General features: G+C 41.1%; 1 long non-coding RNA gene across 1 annotated transcript; it reads left to right on the forward strand.

Annotated features, from left to right (window-relative positions):
* Window positions 1-3130: 3130 nt before the first annotated feature.
* On the forward strand, window positions 3131-15601 carry LOC103101687 (uncharacterized). The gene is made up of 3 exons (XR_458242.3): window positions 3131-3318; window positions 10594-10716; window positions 15347-15601. It is a non-coding gene; the product is annotated as an uncharacterized LOC103101687 (long non-coding RNA).
* Window positions 15602-20349: the final 4748 nt, after the last annotated feature.

Raw genomic sequence — 20349 nt, forward strand, 5'->3', positions numbered from 1 at the left:
AGCCACTGCTGGAATCCTTCAAGAAAAAGAAAAGACAATGCCCATCAAGTCTTTCAGGCACTTCCAGTAACCAGCACTTCCATGTCTCTCTAGGGCATTTCTCCCAAAAGGCTTTCTTTCACCAGGGGTTCCCTGGGAGAGTTCCACAAGACTTTACTTCTGAAGATTCAGGCCAGAGATCACAGTAGCCATGGACGATCCCATGATGGTAGCAGGCACATGTACAGAGAGGCACATGTACAGGATGAGGTGAGGATGGAGGCTTGCTTGGACAAATCAGACTGGCTTTCAGAGATGTTGGGACATTCTTTACACTTTTTGGAAGGCCAAGGCCACTTCATTATTTATTCACCCTCTTTGGGAATGGGGGAAGGGTGAGGGAGGAAAGGCTCTCTCTGAAAGTGGAAGGAGATTGCAGGATCTGAGTGCAGAAGCTACATATCTGTGTTGTCTTGTTTTGAAACAGAATGGACCAATCTATTTCCTTCAAATCACAAGTCTCTTTGCTAGGCGGGGGAAAATAATCTAATTACTTAAAGTAAGTCTTATAAAATATGGAAGATGGGCAGATTGTACAATCAGACAAATATAACCTTTTAAGAGTATGAAGTTCTGGTCTAAAATTACATTTAATTATTGTTGTTACATCTTAGACTTTTGAAGGAAATAACACTGAGCAGAAGTGTGACTTTCAAATTAGCATTTGAAAGTGTCTGTGAGGTAGGTGAGGGCTTTAGCAAACCTTGGGGTTTGAACCTAAAATTACATTAACTTATTTGCAGAAACAAAATGAGGTTGATTAGTTATTGTTCAGATTCATTTGTTAAGCCAAAAGAATGGATTTTCTATTAAAAAACACACACAGAGAGACCAAGACAATTGTGGGCTGCTCCCTGCACTCCACTGATGTTGACAAGAGTCAACGAGAAATGCAAGATATGTATAAAGAGTAATTTTGTCTCATTAAAGTACGAGTCTAGTGGCTTCTCTTCATCTCCTTAATTCATTTCTTATGGTTTTTCTTGTCACTTCCGCATGCTTTATGGCTTACTAACTTGCAAGTTATGGTTGTAATTTATGGTCAAGATTGAATGCTAGCAAATCACACAATATTTTCATTGATTACCCTAAATTGTCTAATCTCCTGTATGTTTTTAGGACTTGATTGGGTGGTATTTACTGATTGCCTTCATCTAATTTAAAAATCAATCAATAGCAACAATGAGCAGTGGAGGATAAATTGGGTCTAATGCAGCATAACCATGGCAAATATCTATCAAAGGTCCGTTCTCAATCACATTTGTGGGTAGTTTTAATACATAAGCCAAAATGTCTAAGAGCTTTCTTTCCAGAGCAGAGCATTGGAAAATTGGGCTCAGCCTCCACGACATCTCCCTGCTCTTATGCTGTCTATTTAGGGTGATTTCCCACTGCTCAAATGGACATATTTCACTACAATAAAACTGTTTGCAAACTCGATAAAAATGAGATCTGCTTGGGTTTAAAGGCACTCTCTTCCATCTTCCTCCATATTATCTGCAGATTATAATGGGAATTAACATAACACCCGCTTTTCTTATCTTTCTGCTTGCACTTTTCGAGAGATAAACAGTGCTAAGGATTTCTGATGGGAGCTGCCTTGAGAAATCAATTCATTAAACTTGTGCTTTGCATTGGTGGGGTTTCTCTAACCTCTCAGACCTGAAAGTTTTTGATAGTGTGCATCCACTGGAAAAACCAAACCAAACCAAACAAAAAAACAACTTGCCATTAGGGGAAAAAAAATTACAAAATTGTTTGAAAGATGAAAGTTTAGAAGGAGTAAAGCTTGTCAATTCATTATCTAAAAAACAGCTGCTTTGGGAGGCTTTCTGGGGTGCTCTGCAAATGGTGGGAATTAATTAAGCCAAAAGCCTTGCATATATTTTCCAGTTATATGGCAGAAGCATGATTAAGAAGAGCCTCTAGGTGGTGCTAATCCCAGATCCTACTTCAAAACAGATCTCCCAGTTAATATTCCTGGGAGAATTATTAGCTCTGGGACCAGGAAAACAAGACCTACAGTTTTGAGAAGGAAATCTCTTGTGAACCAAGGAAGGTCATGATTGCCCAGTAAAGGATATCCGTAGAATAAAGAAATCCCCAAATTCCTTTTCTCTCAGCCTCAGTTTTATCTTCTGTAAAATGAAAGGGTTGGATTTGATGGCCTCTTGGGGACCCTTAGATTTCCATGTTCTATGAGTATTACAGAAGGGTGGGTAGCATAGATCTGTGGCTAGGATGTTGGACTTGGAGCCCTGAAGATCTGAATTCAAATCTCTGAGAAGAGCTCTATGACCCCAGGCAAGTCTCTTAATTTCTTTGAGCCTCACAGCTCTCTATACTTGTCTACTAACTTATAAGTATGTTTTGAGCTGTTTCTGTGTTGGATACTAATGAGACAAGCCATAAATAGTAGCTGGTCTGGAGGTTAGCCTAAAGCTTGATTTGAAACTAATCAGCTATTTTTGAGTTTTAAAAAAGAAGTTTGCCAATACAGTTAATTTATTTTAAAAGTTAGAAATTACCTTAGAAATGGTCTGGCCCAACCATCTATCCAAGAGACGAATCCTCTCAGGAACAACCCTGTCAGATGCTTGTCCGGCATCTGCCCCCATACATCCAGGGATGGAGAGTTTACGACCTCATGAGACAGCCTGCTCCTTGATGAGTTCCTGAGCATTGTCCCCTTTCTTCATTATTCTCCTTTATTGTTCCTAATTCAGGATGTGATCCACACTAGGAAGAATTCTTTTTTGGAGCACCCGTGTCCCAGAAAAGAGACTAACTGTGTTAGTCAGGATGGTATAAAAAACACACTGCTGAAAAGATGTGGATTTGTGTTGAGACTCCAATACTTACTGCCAGCATGACACTTTACAGGTCTTGTAACTACTCAGCACCTGTTTCCTATCTATAAAGTGGAAATAATATTAATTTTACTATGTACCTCACAGGGTTATAGAAGGGAAAAGGTTTTTGTAAGTGTTAAGATATAAGAGAAATATGAATTTTTATTGTTAATATAGAAAGCTTTTATAGGTAGAATATTTTTGGTCGCTTTAGAGTCTGGACCTAGTCCTACAGATACAACTCTAGGCTTATTGGTTGCAGGGCTTGTTTCTTGGTTACTGCTAGTCCTATTGTTCCATAACTGCTAGGCTAACCATCACAGAATCATAAATTCAGAACTGGAAGAGTCTCATTTTCTAGATGATGAAACAGGCTCAAAGGGGTTCACTGAGTTGTCTAAGGATTCATAAGGAGCAAATGTCAGAGGTAATATCTGAGTTCATATCTTCCTATGGCAAATCCAGTGTGCTTTGCATAGTGCCCTATCTGCCTCTCTTTTTCCATAGCTTATTATTTCATTTACTTATTTCCCCTGTTACTCATTCTTTGGTGCATCTTACCCTCCTTCAATCTACTTTTTGGAGAAGCAGCATGAGATAATGCAAGAACCTTAGACTGGAAGTCAGGGGACCTGTTTTGAACCTTATTACATATGGTGCCTTTATCAGCCTCAATTTCCTTCCTACGAAATGAGAGAATTAAACAAGATAATCTCTAGGGTACCTCCACTTTAGGTTTCAGTGCAATGATCTCTTGTAATCCCTGCTAACAACATTTGGTCCACTTTACTCTCTCCACTTCACTAATCCTTGCTCTTCTCCTCTTCCCAAGTCTTAAAACCATGGGGAACATCCATCATTTACTGATGAGGGCTGACTATTGTGTGCCTGTCACTATGCTAGCTATCCTGGGAATATAAGGCAAGTGTAATATAATAAAGCTTATCCAAAGACACTTCTCCCCAAAAGAACCTTCCAGTTAGACTGGTCCTGTGACTAGATTATATCACTTTCTCCCTTATTGGCTCAGTTTCCTTATGTGAAAAACCAGTTTTATAAAGCTTGTTCTGTCTCCTACACATGGTTTTTGAGAGGACGCAGTGAAATTCTACATGAAAATGCATTAGGAAAAAGTATAAACAGTTATGATCATTATGATGGATAGAAGTCATTATTATAATTAAGGCGAGAGACTGGACCTGTGATTTATTTGGCAAAGAGAACTTCCAAATGAGAGGAAGTCTTTTATTAATGTAGGCTGGCATCTTCTTTCTAATTTAGAGTCAAAGAGGAGCCTGAAAGAGTGAGAGATTAAGTGACTTGTCCAGGGTCATAGAGCTGGGACGTGCCAAAGGCAGGGTTCATTTTTAACCCTTATTTTCTGTCTTACTAACAACTCTAAGACAGAAGGGAAAGGACTAAGCAAAAGGGGTTAAGTGACTTGCCCAGGGTCACAGAACTAGAAAATGTTTGAGACCAGATTTGGACCCAGATCCTCCTGACTCCAAGTGTGATTTTTTTATTCACTGTGCTACCTAGATGCCCCTAAGAGTCAAGATTTGAACCCATGTCTTCTTGGCTTCAAGGCTGGCTCTCGATATACTATGTCACACTTCTTATCATATTACTATTTTTTAAAAAATATTTTATTTTCCAAATTACATATAATAATTTCCCACATACATTTTCTGAAGTTATAAGATCCAAATTGTCCCTCTTCCTCCTTTCCCTCCTCATCCTGGAGATAATAAACAATTTGATCTGGGTTAGATAGGTATTTTCATGGAAAACATATTTCCATTTTGTTCATCGTTGTAAAAAAATACTTATTTAAGACCAAAACCCCCAAATAAAAACACAAATAAACTAAAGTAAAAAATCTTATGCTTTGATATGTATTATGACTCCAACAGTACTTACTCTGGAGGTGAACAGCGTTCTTTGTCATAAGTCCTTCAGAATTGTGCTGGATCATTGTATTGCTGAGAGTAGCCGAGTCTTTCATAGTTGATCACTGTACACAATTACTATGACTGTGTAAAATGTTCTCCAGGTTCTGCTTATTTCACTCTGCATCTGTTCACAGAGATCTTTTCAGCTTTTTCTGAAATCATTCTGTTTATCATTTCTTATAGCCCAATAGTATTCCATCACCTCATATGCCACAACTTGTTTTAGCCATTCCCCAATTGATGGACATCCCTTCAATTTCCCATTCTTTGCCACCACAAACACTATAAATATTTTTGTATAAGATCTTTCCCCTTCCTCCTCTTTTTTATCTCTTTGGGATACATATCTGGTAGTGGTATCACTGAATCAAAAGGTATGCATTGTTTTATAGTTACAAATTGTCCTCCAGAATGGTTGGATCAATTCAAAACTCTACCAACAATGTATTAGTGTCCCAATTTTGCCCTCCAACATTGATTACTTTCCTTTACTCATATTACTGTTGTTATGAGATTTTTATTTGAGGAACGGGGTTCAGAATTGTGATTTCACAGGATGGAGAACTTTATCATAAAAACTCATTCCATTGATCATATTGGCAATTCATTTGTAATTTTTAGAGTTGCTTGCAGTATAGAATGGGTAAATGACTTGCTTGTGGTGCTATAACTAATATTTGTCAAAGGTAAATCTTGAAATTAGGTTTTTTTTCTCTCCAAAGATGAACCTCTAGCCATTAGACCAAGGATTCTTTGCTTTTTGTATATTTGGAAGTCTGGTGAAACCTATGAATCACTTCTCAGAATACAATTTTTAAATGTATACAGTACACAGAATGACAAAGACAACCAATTATATTGAAATACAGTTATCAAAATATATTGGAGAAAAAGAGATAATAGAGAAGATACCCTGAGTGGAATAGATCAAATCGTTTCATATTATTTTTACTATTATTAACAGTAGCCATTCTCCCAGTTCTATCTTCTTAACATTGGGTGTTGGGGAAGTAGTCCAAAGTTAATAGTCAGGAAACTTAGGTCAGTTACTCAATCAGGAACTATTTAAGAGCTGGGTGTACAAAGAAAGGGAAAAGACAGTTCCTGTTTTCAAAATGCTCACAGTCTAATGGGGGAGATAACAGGCACACAGCTATGTACAAACAAGATATATTCTGAATAAACTGAAAATAATCAACAGAAGGAAGACCCTAGGTTACAGGGGATTGAGAAAGGCTTACCAAAGAGGGGAGAATTGTAGCTAGGACTTGAAGGGAGCCAGAGTAGCTAGGAGGCAAGGAAGAGGAACAGAGTGCCAATGAAAATGCTAGAGTCTGGGGATGGAGTGTCTTGTTTGAGGAACACCAAGAAGGCCTGTGCCCCTAGAATGAGGAGGCTACACATTTGTATAAAGTATAAGAAGTCCAGAAGGATGGGATGTAGCTCTATTTTAACACCAAATAGAGGATTTCATATTTGATTCTGGAGGTAATGGGGAACTTCTATAATCTAGGTTTCAGAGTCAGCTTTGCCAGTAACTTATGGAATTATCTAGTTCTACCCCTCACTTTACAGAGAAGAGAACTGACATCCAGAGGGGAAAGAGACTTGTCTAAGATGTGTAAGTGGCAAAGTTGGATCAGTAGGCTCCAAGGCCAGAATCTGTTCTGCCACATCAAGCTACCTCTCTTTGTGTGCCTAGAATTCCCTCTCTTTTTAAAAATGGACTTTTTCTTTTCAAAATTATTTTTATTGTTCTTTTGTTTTGTTTTACACATCTTATTTTTGAATGTGTACTTTTCTCCTCCCTTACCTAGCAAACTATCTTTTGTAATAAAGAATTTTGAAAGGAAGGAAAGGTTAGCAAAACTAATGTGCACAGATAATTGGTCTAACAGCATTTGCAATATTCCACACTCATAGTGGCTCACCTCTAAAATGAAGGGAGAGAAGGTAAATTTTCTCTTTCTCTTCTTTCACTCTCAACTTCCCTGGGCTTTAGTTTCCATATCTGTAAAATGGAGCTAATTATAGCTGTCCTGCCTACCTCATAGGGCTATTGTCAGGCTCAAAATGGATGTGAACATGGTTTTGGATAGGAATAGTCCTCTTCCAAAATACAGTGGTAAAATGTCCTTTGTCACTAAATCGGCTTTGTAGTCTCTAGCCACCACCCCCTGATGAGAATGCAGACTGACATCTTTCACTGGAAAGGCTGCCAAAGTGAGTCTGGTTGCAACTGGCCGCTTTCTGGTTTATTAAAATGTTGCCATTCTGAGAGTGATTCTGCCAGGGGCCCTCTTACAATGATATCTGTATGACTGTCACAACAGGATGCTCCCATTACTTATATAAACATGCCATAGGGATATGGTGATGGATATAATTTTTATAAGATTGAAAGGCAGCCATAATAATCATTAAAATCAAGGAGAAAGATAGACAGAGAAAGAGAGAGAGGGAGAGAGAGAGGGAGGGGGGACTGAGGGACAGAGAGAGAAGGAGGAGGGAAAGAAGGGGGGACAGAGGGAGAGAGAAGGGAGAGGGGGGAAAAGGAAATAGAGGGAGAGAGAGGAGGGGGGACTGAAGGACAGAGAGAGAAGGAGGAGGGAAAGAAGGGGGACAGAGGGAGAGAGGGGAGGGGGGAAAGGGAAAGAGAGGGAGAGAGAGAGGAGGGGGGACTGAAGGACAGAGAGAGGAGGAGGGAAAGAAGGGGGACAGAGGGAGAGAGAGGAGAGAGAGGAAGAGAGAGAGAGCACATGCAAGCAGAAGGACAGAGAGAAAGAGAGGGAAAGAGAAGAACAGAGAGGAGGAAGAGGGAGAGGAAGAGGGGGGTAGAGGGGAAGAGAGGGGAGAGGGGAAGAAAGAGAGGGGGAAAGGAGAGAGGGGAGAGAGAGAGAGAGAGAGAGAGAGAGAGAGAGAGAGAGAGAGAGAGAGAGAGAGAGAGAGAGAGAGAGAGAGAGAGAGAGAGAGAGATTTTCCCAATGTTGGAATAGGTTCAGCTACTTCTGTTTTCTTAGCCAGTCATTAGTTAAAAAGGGAAGGAGAGAAGTGATAGGAGTAGAGGGGGCAATGGAGGAGGGGAGTCTGGGTGGCCCAGAACAGGACCCAGACAGCAGTGGGGGCTCCTTTCTTTGGACTAAGTTGCACAGAGACAAACGACTTGGGCCGGCATTCCATATACACCGGAGATTGCCTATCGATCCAGATCAGAATATTCAGGCCGGCCCCAGGGAACAGGCTGAGTATTTTCTGAGGGAGTTAATAACATGGCAGCTGAGCTGTCTTGTCCAATTCACTGAAGCCCGGGCTCTAATCAGGGCCGAGTTTCTTATTTTGAGAATTCTTGCCATATGTGCCTGCTGACTGCCTTCCACTCTACTGGGCTCCTGTCAGTGATGGAAATGACAGTCTATAGATGGGGGGCTAATCAAATTGTTTATTATCGGCCTAAATCAATATGTATAGATTGTTGAAACATCACTGTCAGGCCGCTGAAAAGTAATACTGATAATTCTCTGGCTGCAGATGCAGTCTGCATGGCGTATTTCTCTATCTGAATTACATCTGAATTTAGGAGAGTAAAAGCAATTACAGGCAGTGACGAGGGGCTGTGAGCAGTGTGCATGTTTACACATCCCAATAAAATCACATTAGGTATTAATGATGAAATGTCACTTTGTGCCTGGCTTAAATATGTTACCATGTTCTCAGCCAAGGAAAGAGTGAATCTGCGTTGGGGGGAAACGGAGAAGAAAGAGATAAAAGGGAAGGGGGTGGGGTGAGAAGGGTAGAGGGCACTGCTGTTCCTCTCATGGTCCTTTGCAGAGCAGGGTGGGGAACAGCTAGCCTGTTCCCTTGGGGAAGCTTACTAGGGAGGGGGTGAAGATTGGAGCCATTACACATGAGCCACCGTCATCTGTCAGTGAATGGCCTCTCATCATTGACTTGTCTCTGGGATCAACCACAGGTGCTCACCCTTTTGGTTTCCCCTTGGACATAGCCATTTCCCCTTCTCCTACTCAAAATCTTTCCATGGTTCCTCAAAGATTCATAAATAAAATAAAACATCTACTCTTGACAGGAATAATCTGGCTCCACCTTGCCAACTTGATTTCATAGTATTCTTCATGTATTGTGTTCCAGCCAAACTGGACTGGCTCATCTCACGTTCATCCCATCCTATCCTAAGCAATGCTCCCCATGCCTGGAATGGACTCATATTTCCTTTCAACCTGTTGAAATCTTTACCTTCCTTCCTTTAAGGTACAGGACAGACACCACCTTTTTCTATTGATCCATTAATCGATAAATATTTATTAAGCTCTTACTATGTACCAGCCAACGTGTTAAGCCTTTTGGAGATGTAAAGAACAAAAAATAAATAAATAAAACCAGTTCCTACCCTCAAGGAGCTTAATATCTTAATGGGGGAACAGCATGTACACATCTGGATTCATACAACATATATACAGAATGATCACCTTGGAAGAGAAGGCGCTCAACTGGATAGACCAGGAAAAGCATCTTGGAGGAAGTAGTATTTAAGCTATGTCTTGAAGAAACTGTGGACTCAGGAAAAGTTACAAAAATGAGAAATACAGGTTTTGGGGGTGAGGTACAGAGTCAGGAAATTAAATTTCACATTTGAGGAATCACAAGTAGACCAATATGGTTGGAATGTGCATGAGGGAGTAATGTGTTAAACGGATGGAAAGATAGAAAGGACTCACATTGTGAAATGCTAATGGATGAGTTTTTATTTCATTTTAGAAGCAATTGGTGGGGCAGCCAGGTGCGGCAGTGAATAGAGAGCTAGGCCTTGAGTTAGGAAGACCCAAGTTCAAGTTCAGCTGTAGACATTTACTAGTTATGTGACCCTGAATAAGTTGTTTAATCTTTGTTTCAGGTTCCTGCATCTGTAAAATGGGTGCAACTAGCACCTTTCCAGGATTGTTGGAAGGATTCAATGTGATGGAGTACTTTGCAAAGCTTAAAGCACTATAGAAATGGAAGTTCTTTCAAAGATAGGGATCATGTTGTTGTTGTTCATCCATTTTCAGAGATGTCCAGCACTTTGTGATCCCATCTGTTATCTTGGGAAAAACATAAGAGTCGTCTGCCATTTCCTTCTCCAAACAGGAGATAGGGTACATTTTTTCAATTTTTTATCTTCTATGACCAGCCACAGGCCCTTGCATACCATAGCTGCTTGATACATAAATGTTGGTTCATTTGATTTTTTTAAAAATGCTAGTAATAAGTGACTGGTTCTGTGAATAATAGATGTCACTCAATGTGGTTTAATTTATCTGAACCTTTGTTCCATTTTCAAATTTCACTCAAGTTTGATTTTTAAATTAATTACTGAAGTAATTACCATTTGAAATCTTGGATCACTTTTCATTTTGTTTTGAGCTGTTGAATGGACTAAAAAATTAAACTCTCCAAATCTTGAACAATGGCCCAAATCTGACCAAAATCAGCCAACTTCTTTGAACGTTCCCTGAGATCAGACAGGCAAATGCAAAATCCAGAATAGGGCTAATGAAGATATCTCTCCTTTTTTGGTTAGTTATAATTGGCTGCCACATTCCAGGTCAGGATGCTGCTACTTCTACCTTCCACACACTTGGTGGTCTCTATCTCTTCCAGGCCCCAGTGCATCAGGCTTTTTTGCTTCCCTTTGAATGGATGACTTTTAAAAGTTGATTCATGGTTTGTTTGTTTTTTTCTTCCTCTTTCCCTAGGCACAAAAAATGCTAGTTAACAACTCTCCTTATCTCAGAGGGTTGGTCCAAATTTAGATGAATACAGAACCTAAGAGATGGGGAAGGGAAAGGAAAGACCCTGAAAAACAGTCTGAAGAATGGGTAAGTGAGCACTGTGGTATGGCATCTGCTGAGTAGTAGCAGACACCTTGCATCCTTAAAATCACTTTTAGAACTTGGTTCTGTATCTGCCTCTTAGAGGTAGATAGATAGTGTTTTGGACCTGGAGGCAAGAAAACCCAAGTTCAGAGCCTGTCTTAGATACTCACTGTGTAAGTCTATATGAAAGTGTGACCCTGGCAAAGTCACTTAATTGTACTGTGCCTCAGTCTCCTCATTTATAGAAAAGGAGTTGATCTTGATGGTTTAGCTGTAAATCTATGTTCCCTTCATCCTTCCTCTCTTCGCCAAGATGTACAGCTTCAATTTACATGGAGAAGTGTTCTAGCAAAGTTGTGCCTCTCAAACTACCTTTTTGTTTTTTGAAACTCATTACTTCCATCTTAGAAACAAAGTTGGTTTCCAGGCAGAAAAGCAGGAAGGACTAGACAATAGGGGTTAAGTACCTTGCCCAGGGTCACATGTCTAGGAAATATTTGAGGCCAGATTTGAACCAAGGACCTCCCATCTTGAGGTCTGGCTCTTAAACATCTTTTGATTTTTTCTTCTTTTCATTCACTCTCCTGATGTAGAAAACAATTAGAAACCATTAGCTGCCTGCTCTGTTCTTGAAATAGACAAGTTAAAGAAATCATATCATCCCAGCCTAATCTCAGGAATGTGGAAAGCCTTTCTATTTTGCCAAGCTCAAACAGACACAATGCTTCTTGTGACTCCCACTGGACTCTCACCTACACTGGTGCAATAGACTTCTCATTGGACCTCCTGCCTCAAGTCTCTCTTCATTTCAATCCATCTTCCACAGGTTTGACCATGTTGTCCCTACTCAGTAAATTCTAGTGTCTCCAAGCTATCCCTTGGATCAAATAGTGACTCTTCCATTTGACATTTCAAGCTCTTCATGATTTAGCCCCCTTCCTCCTACCTTTCCAAATTTCTTATGAGTTCCTCCCATAGTAGCCTACTTGAGGCAGTCCAGCCTCCCCAAAGGTAGACCTCATCTTTGTGCCTTTGCACTAACTCTCTCTACGTCATTCCTGGAACACTTCCTCTTGACCTCCCCATCTTAATATCCCTGGCTTCTTTCAAAGTCTCAGTTCCAGCCCCACATTCCAGAGGAGGCATTTCCTGGTGCCTCATCTCCTTGGCTCCAACCCACTGCTAGTGCTTCTCCTTTAAAGTTATTACTATATATAAGTATTGATTTACAAGTTTTCTCCTCAATCAGAATTCTAACTTCTTGAAAGCAAAGGTTGTTCTTCTTTTTCTTTGGGTCCCCTGCACACAGATGAATGCCCAATACATGGTATTTGGTCAACAAATACATACCTATTGATTTATGGGTGGATGTAAGGAGTGGATATTTATGTGGCATGAATCTCACATCTTTTTTCTGAACCCTTTCTCCCCATGTTAAGGCAGCGGATATATTCTATTCTTTTTTTGTATTTTTATTTTTAATGCAACTAGAAAGCAAAAAGGACAACATTTTCTGCATAACTGAATTTCAGATTCTGAATCTGGTTTGCTCTGCCTTGTCTAATAATGTGGAACATTTAAATGATCCCAATTAAGCCAAAGAGTAAATATTTCATTAGCAAGAGTTGGTGGGACAACTAATACTAGGATTATATGGGATGGGTATTCTGGCACCAGTCAAACCAATAACCCTTCCAATCTTAAGCTTCACTTCTTTAGAAATGAAAATTTTCATTTGCTAAAAGCATAGACCTAGGAAATGCAAGCCTTGGATTGTGGGTGACTGCAAGGGAGGTGGTCCAGGAAGAGCTGTCTTGGGGGAGTTGAGTTAGGCTGGTGAAATGAGCTGGAATAAGCCATCTTGGCTCTCTAGGGAAGGTTTGAAAATTATACCCTTGGGGAGGGGGAGGGTATGTTAAAATCTCAAAACCTCTCAGGGATAAAAACAGCTTAATCTTACACAGTGGATCTCTATATGCCACAGGCAGTGAGATTTTCTGGGATTTTAAAACACATGCAAATAATCAAATGGATCTATGATCTCATTGTTGGGCATGTTTCCTCCAACAGTGCACATGGTAACCAATCTATTCCTGAGTATTCTGGGTGATTCTTGTCCTCCCATAATTTTTCCACAGGAGGGCCATCCTCACTTCCTCCTGACTACAGGAGATTAGTGGAGCATTCCCACTTGTCATCTTTCATTTTCATTATGTGATCAGCTCATCTTCTTTTTTTTTGTTATGGGCCTCTCCATCACCTTTTTTTTTTAAACCCTTACCTTCTGTCTTAGACTCAATACTGTGTATTGGTTCAAAGGCAGAAGAGCAGTAAGGGCGAGGCAATGGGGGTTAAGTGACTTGCCCAGGGTCACACAGCTAAAAGGGTCAGGTCAGTTTTGAACTCAGGATCTCCCATTTTTAGGTCTGCCTCTCAATTCACTGAGCCACCTAACTGCCCCGTTCTCCATCACTTTTTGAAAAGCAACCTGGTATATTGGACAGAATACTACACTTAAAGTTAGTAAGGCCTGGGTTCAAATCCTTCCTTGGATACCTATAAGCTGTTACCTTGAAAGGGTCATTAATCCTCTCAGAATCTTTTTCCTTGTCTATAGGATGAAGGAGCTGGACTCTAGCCTTTTTAGTGCCCCATGCTTCTACCTTTATGATCTTATAATAAAGACTGGACTTGTGATTTTGTTGAATAGAGAATATCTAAGTGATAAAACTCCCCCTACTAATGTTGGCTAGGATCTTCACTGTCGGTCTATCCTTTCAGTCATGCCTGACTCTTTATGACCCTACTTGGGGTCCTCTTAGCAAAGATATTGGAGTGGTTTGCCATTTTCTTCTCCAGCTCATTTTATAGATGAGGAAACTGGGGCAAACAGGGTTAAGTGACTTGCCCAGGGTCACACAGCTAATAAATGTCTCAGGTCAGATTTGAACTCAGGAAGAGGAGTCTTCTTGACTTCAGGTTGTGTGCTCTTTCCACCATGCCACATCCTGTAACTTAAAATCACAGATTGTTGCTTGGTTTACTTGGTTAAGTAACTTGGCCAGGAATATATATGTCAGGAACTGGTCTTGAATTCTGATCTTCCTGGCTTGAAGCCAACTCACCCTCCATGATTCCCTACTGCCTCTTCAATGATGACTGTCAGAAGTTATGCTTCTGGTTTTTAATTAGATAGCACTGGCCTGTGGTGTCTGAGGTCCACTTTGCTCAAAAGTGATCATGGCTGAGGTGTGATCTAGGCAGAAGTGGTAAATGAGAGCCTGCTCAGGAATCAAGTCAGGAGAGCTGTGGAAGCAGATGCGTTGGGTCCCCCCACTCCCCACAGGAAGCCCAGAGAGGAAATAATGGGACTTGCACAGACAGCGGTAAAGCAAGGGGTGATCAATGATCTAAAGACAAAAGATAGCTATGAGCCTGGAAGGATGAGAAGGTGTATCCTTGTGACTTGGGAGAGGCTCCTAGCTGCAAAACTGCCTGCCACCCCCACTCAGAGCTTACCTAACAGGGGACCAGGAAGAGATTCAAAATCTCTTTCATTCTGGCTGCTGGCTGGTGAGAGCCTTGGCAATGGTACCATCCCCCATACGTATAACCCAGTGGAAGTGCTTATTGGATCCAGGAGGGCAGAGGGAATTGGGGAGGGAAAGAAAATGAAATATGTAACCATGGAAAAATATTTTAAAAATTAAAAAAAAAGAAAAATTGCACCATCCCAGCTCTTTCTTCCCCCCATGAGTAAACTTTTTCAAGCCCAACTACTACTAGTTGTCATTAAAATTATATTTTTTATTAAAATGAAAAATTCAAATAAAAATTCAAATTTCCCAAACTACCCTTCTAAGACCTTGTAAGTGATGTTTTTACATTTTAATTTTTTTCTATGGATTATAAATTTAGATCTGGAAAGGACTTCAGAAGCCATCGAACCCATCCTCTCATTTAACAGATGAGGAAACTGAGGCTAAAAGAGGTTAAATGATTTGCCCCAGCTTCTATGGTTAGTAAATGTCAGAGGTGGCCCTGGAATACAAGCCCTTCTGATTTGGGTCGGTGATTTCTCTGCTGTACCACATTACCATAGAGCTTTCTGGCAATCACCAGAACTTAACCCTATAGGAGAGCCACAGGAAGTAGCAGCAAGGAGCTAATGACCTCAACCATCTGACAAGGGCATCTGTAAAATGCCACCCCCAACCCCGACGCCATGTCAACCTGTAGCTGCTCCAGTCATGTCTGTGCCCAGGGCCCACAGACAACCTTCTCCTTCCAAAACTCTGGACGCAGTTCTAAATTATATCTTTTGTACTGTAAATCACCTCGGGATGTGCAGGCTCTAATTGACGGGTGGGAACGTGGAGGTCTATTTTAGGGAAAGCATGGGGACGAGAATGGATTCTCTTTGCCCCTTCCTTCGGCTTGGCTCGGATGCTCAACTGAGAGGCTCCAGAGAATGAGCCTGGCGGGATCTCCTGATGTGCTCTCTGGTTAGATGGACCTCCAGATGAGACTGTGGGAAGAAACAGTGTAGAAGACTAGCCATGGGAGCACCCAGAGAGGGCACTATTTTTGCATTTTATTTTTGTTGTTTTGTTTTTGTTTTTTTCTTTTTCAGGAAGCGTCAAGAACAGGTCAATGCCAGATGCACTTTTGACTCATGGACCAGACTCAGCTTGATGACTAAACCATCCAAGTACCAAAAAGGACTTGCCCCATTCCCGACCGTCTTTCTATAGTCCACACTTCCCGTGGACCTGAAGCCCTCCCACGATTGGCCATTGAGGCTGTTTCAGGAGTGATTTTCCAATTCGCCACATGTTCCTGGTTTCCCAAGGCCTGGCTTGTCCAAATGTCATTTGCTGAGAACTAATTGAGTGTTTGGAGTGGTTCATGTGTTTTTATGAAACCTACAGAGCCATTCCTTCAACCTCCTGCGTACCCCCCTGCCCTCCGGAATAAGGAGAAAGCAGCAGGAGACGAATGGAGCCCCTAGAAAGATTGACTTCCGTTTGAAACTGCCCAGCCCCTCCAGGCCTGAGTGGGCTCTCAACTTGGCACACACATTCTCCTCATCCCTGAGGGGTGGGGAGGAACAACAGGAAAAAAATACATTACACTGGGCATTATATTTCAGTGACGGAAATAACTCATTTTCATGGCACACTATAATAATAGCAAATTATGGTACACAATGAATCCATTCTCATTAAAGTCTCTATGGAGAAAAGCAAAGAATACAAAATGTATACAATTGTTTAAAGGAAAAATGCCATGCAATATAAAAGATATTCTAATCGCTACTCCTAATTACAAAGAAGAGCAAATCACTAAAAATTTTTTACAGCATCTAATTATAAAAAAAGCTAGAACTACAAAATAACTCTCTATAAAAATTAATAATGAAGGACTTGCAATCCACTAGAGTTCCTCAAAATTGCTTATCCCTCAATCAACAAATGTAAAGGGGCAGCTTGTGCCTTATGTACCGCAAGATATAATAAAAAACACTGGACTTGGAGTGAGAGGTTTGGAGTTCAAATCCTGACATTGTCACTACTGCTGAGGCCTTAGGCAAGTTACAGCCACCTCTTCAAACTTCAGTCTTCACATCTATGTTGAGGATTTGGACTAGATGACTCACTATATCTATGATGTTATGATCTTAAGGGGAGCTTTGAATCTACTCATAGCCAGGTCAGGAAGGTTGTAAACTGCAAGGGAGAAAAAATGCTCTCTGCTATTAGAGGATCTGAGTTCAAATCTCTGTTACATACCACTTGTGTAATGTGGAGGAAGTCACTTAACATCCCTGTGCCTCAATTTCCTCATCTGTAAAAATTTCCTTACTGGAGAATTCCATACACCAATGAAATCACAGGTCTGGTTTAAAAAAAATGCTAGGTACTGGTTCATGATACTTTTTTTTTTTAAGTACTTTTTAAAAGTATACACATTTAATCTTTTGGTTCCACAACAATTATTATCATGCTTTTAAAGATAAGAAAATTGAGGTACAAGGGGCTTTAGTAGCATGTACATAGCCAACTCCCTAGGAGGTATCAGAGGTTGATTTGGATCCAAGTCTTTTCCTGATTTAAAGTACCACATGTTGTCCACTATACAGTGCCTCCTGTGTTCATATATTTTATCTCACTGGTGCGTTACAATATCCCTATGATGCTAGCTAAACAACAATCATTCCCATTTGACAAATTAGTAAACTAAGATACAGAAAGAAAGAAGACTTAGCTACTCTGACCAGTACACTGATCCACAACAATTCCAAAAGACTCCTGAAGAAAAATGCTATCCACCTCAAGGGGAAGAACTGATGAAGTTTTAGTGTAGATTGAAGGATTTTTTTCACTTTATTTTTCTTCCCCAACCCCCAAGTGCCTCTCATACGGCTAATATGGAAATATATTTTGCATAATTTCATATGTCTAATAGGTGTTGTATTTATTGCCTTCTCAACCGGTAGGGGAAAGGGGAGGGAAGGAGAGAATTTACAACTAAAAAAATAAATGACTGAAATAAATAAATAAAAAGAAAAAATAAGAAAAATACATCAAAACAAAAAGGTTCAATGATTTGCTCAAGGTCACACAGCAAACTCAGGTCACAGTGGCTGAGCCAGAATGAGAAATGGGGACTTCTAACTTCTAGTTTGTATCTCTTTCCATTGCACACAGTTGCAATCTTGTGCTCCCTGCTTGAGCCCAGGTGACGATGGTACCTCCCTGTTGGTTGTCCCCAGGCCCGTCTTCTGCCCCTAAGAATGTCTCACACTGAGATGATGCCAGTTGATCCTCCTCCCTCCACTCATTGCCTCTAACACCACCAACAGCAGCTTTATAGAGAACCAAGCTCTGGGCTTTCCTGGGACTGCTCATTTTGACCCTGGGCTTCAGGACAAGTTTCATAAAGCTGTCTGCTGCCACAGAGGCCAACTTGTGCCTGGGTCTGCAGACCCTGCTGCCCAGCCATCAGCCCCAGCCAGGGCCGGAGGAGAGGAAGCATAGCCCTTGGGAAGTCCAGGGCAGGAAGAATACCAATGGGACCCCTTCCTTCCAGCAAAGAACGGATCTCCTCTTACTTTCTGATACCGGCTTCATCTCTTCCCTTCTCAGCCAGAGGCAGGTAGAATATCTAGCTAAAAGAGACCGTAGAGTTCATAGAGAATTAAAGGACCCTCAGAAATCATCTCGTTCAGTTTAAAGATTGGGAGACTAAGGTCCAGGGAGAAGAAGTGACTTTCCTACAGTCTCACAACTGGCGGAGCTGAGATTCTACCCAGGGTCCTTTGACCTTAATTCCAGTGCTCCCACTCTAATTTTAGTTCATAAGTACTGCTGCTCCCCTCCCCTCATTTTATAAAGGAAGAACTTGAACCCAAGAGAAGAGATTTCACAAAATCATAGAGTATGCGTCAGGAGGGGCCCCAGAGATCATCCAGTTGGACGTGTGCCTAGACAGGTAAAATATTGGTTAGTAGATGTTAGTAGATGATCATTCAGTCTCTTCTCAAAGATTTCTAGTGAGAAGAAACCAGCTGCCTTTAGAGGCTCTCCGCCTCCCATTTGGATATATCTATTTGCTCCTAATTATTTAAAATCTTAGGATCATGGACTCGGAGCTGGAAGGGGCCTTAGAGGATTTGCTGTAGAGTCTTACCAAGTTTCTCCCATGCTTCAGAGATGAAATACTCTGAAATGGTCCATTGAGTCACATCTATGAGACAGCAAGGAGATTGTCTGACAAGGCCACCAGGGCACAGTTTGTGAGAGAGCTTGGCTACCCAATTTGGCACAGTCCTGTAAGGTGGTGAATATGAATATCTTTTTCAAATTTGCTATTTTTAAATTTTGATATCTCCTTTATTTCCAAATATATTCCCTTCTTTCCCCAGTGAGACATTTTACCAGTAACAAAGAGTTAAAAAAAAGAGCAAGAAAAAATGTAACAAAATCATTCAATATGTCCGTGTCAACTAAATTTGATTGTATGTGCAATATTCCACACCATAGTCCCTCACCTCTGCAAAGAAGAGACTGAGGTCCATTTGCTTAGCTCTTCTCTAGGGCAAAACTTCAATAGTTTGGATCAATATAATTATACAGTTCCCCCTTCCTCCTCTCTTCCCCTCTCCCTCCCTTCCCTTCTTTCCCTTTACATTGTCATCGTTTTTATGTCTATTGTTTTCCTAAACCATCTTCTTACTGAGCAAGCAATTTTATACCTAATTCAGTGCTCTTTGATTATATTATACCCCTTTTCTGGTATAGAAAAAATAAAATAATATAATAAAATTAAAAAACAATATAATAATTTTAGTGATGCTTTCAGTTGTTCCATCTGCCTCATTTTCTGTAGACTTTATTATGGACAGCTGTATTATTGGGCAACTGAGTGGAACAGTGGATAGAGTGTCAGACCTGGAGTCAGGAAGACCTAAGTTCAAATGTAGCCACTAGCTGGCCTGGGCAGGACACTTAATCCTGTTTGCCTCAGTTTCCTCATCTGTCAAATGAGCTGGAGAAGGAAATAGTAAACCACTCCAATATTGTTGTCAAGAAAATCACAAATGGAGTCATGAAGACTAGGGCCCAATGAATCCACAAAACAACAATAAAATTAAATTATGAATACACTCTCTAGTGTTGGTTCTCTGCTCTGGAGGTCCTAGCATGAGGGATAGGTCCCCTGGCAAAGTTTCCTTCTCTCCAAACAGGAAAGAAGTATCCACTACTGCTCCCTTCATCAGCATTCTCCTTTCTTGGAGTAAAGAGCCTCAATCCTGCACTCTTCCCATGGGGCCTGAGGATGAGGATAAAGTAAATAATATGCACTTGAGATCCTCAAAGCAGAAGTGGGAGTTCAGAGACCATCTTTTCCAAACTCCTTATTTTACAGAGTTGGAGAATGAGGCCTTGGGACGTTATTGTTTCTTACAGCACAAAAGCAGTTGTTCCGACTCACTGACTCCGAAGTCCAAAGGGCTGGGTTCGAATCCTGACTGCTCCTTAATCTCTCTGGGCCTCAGTCTCCTCATCTGTAAAATGAGGAGCAGGGTGGATTAGATGACAACTAAAGAACATTTTAACTCTAAGTCTATGATCCTGTGATGAACTGAGCTTAGGGTTTCTTCTCATCATTCCAATGCCATTATAGCCATTTCCCCAGAGAAGGTTCCTTTGGCCCATCAGCTCTCCACTCTCCCCAGGCTCTTCTGCTGCTCCCCCCCCACCAGGAGACCCCACCTCACCTCTCTGTCCCAGGCTTCACAGTCCCTCCCTTCCCCGAGAGCACCTTGCAAGGGGATACTCCCTCATGGTCACAGCCTGGTGACAAAATATTGCTTTACAGTGATAAGCATCTCGTAAGACAATATTTGGAAAGTTATCATCTCCAGCGCTCCAGTTAGCGAGGTGGGGGAATGCGTGGGGGAGCCGGGGGGAGGGGGGCAGGCTGCGTGAGGCATGGGGAGGGGGGGCATGGACGCCTGGGCTTGATCAGCCAGTGATTTGCAGTGGATAGATCCATGCACCACAGATGGGGTCGAATCCAAACCAAAAGGCAAAGTAATTAAAATTCAGCAGCACAAATGGAACATTCAGA

This window comes from Monodelphis domestica, chromosome 1 (assembly GCF_027887165.1).
Source record: "Monodelphis domestica isolate mMonDom1 chromosome 1, mMonDom1.pri, whole genome shotgun sequence".
Classification (NCBI taxonomy): Eukaryota; Metazoa; Chordata; class Mammalia; order Didelphimorphia; family Didelphidae; genus Monodelphis; species Monodelphis domestica.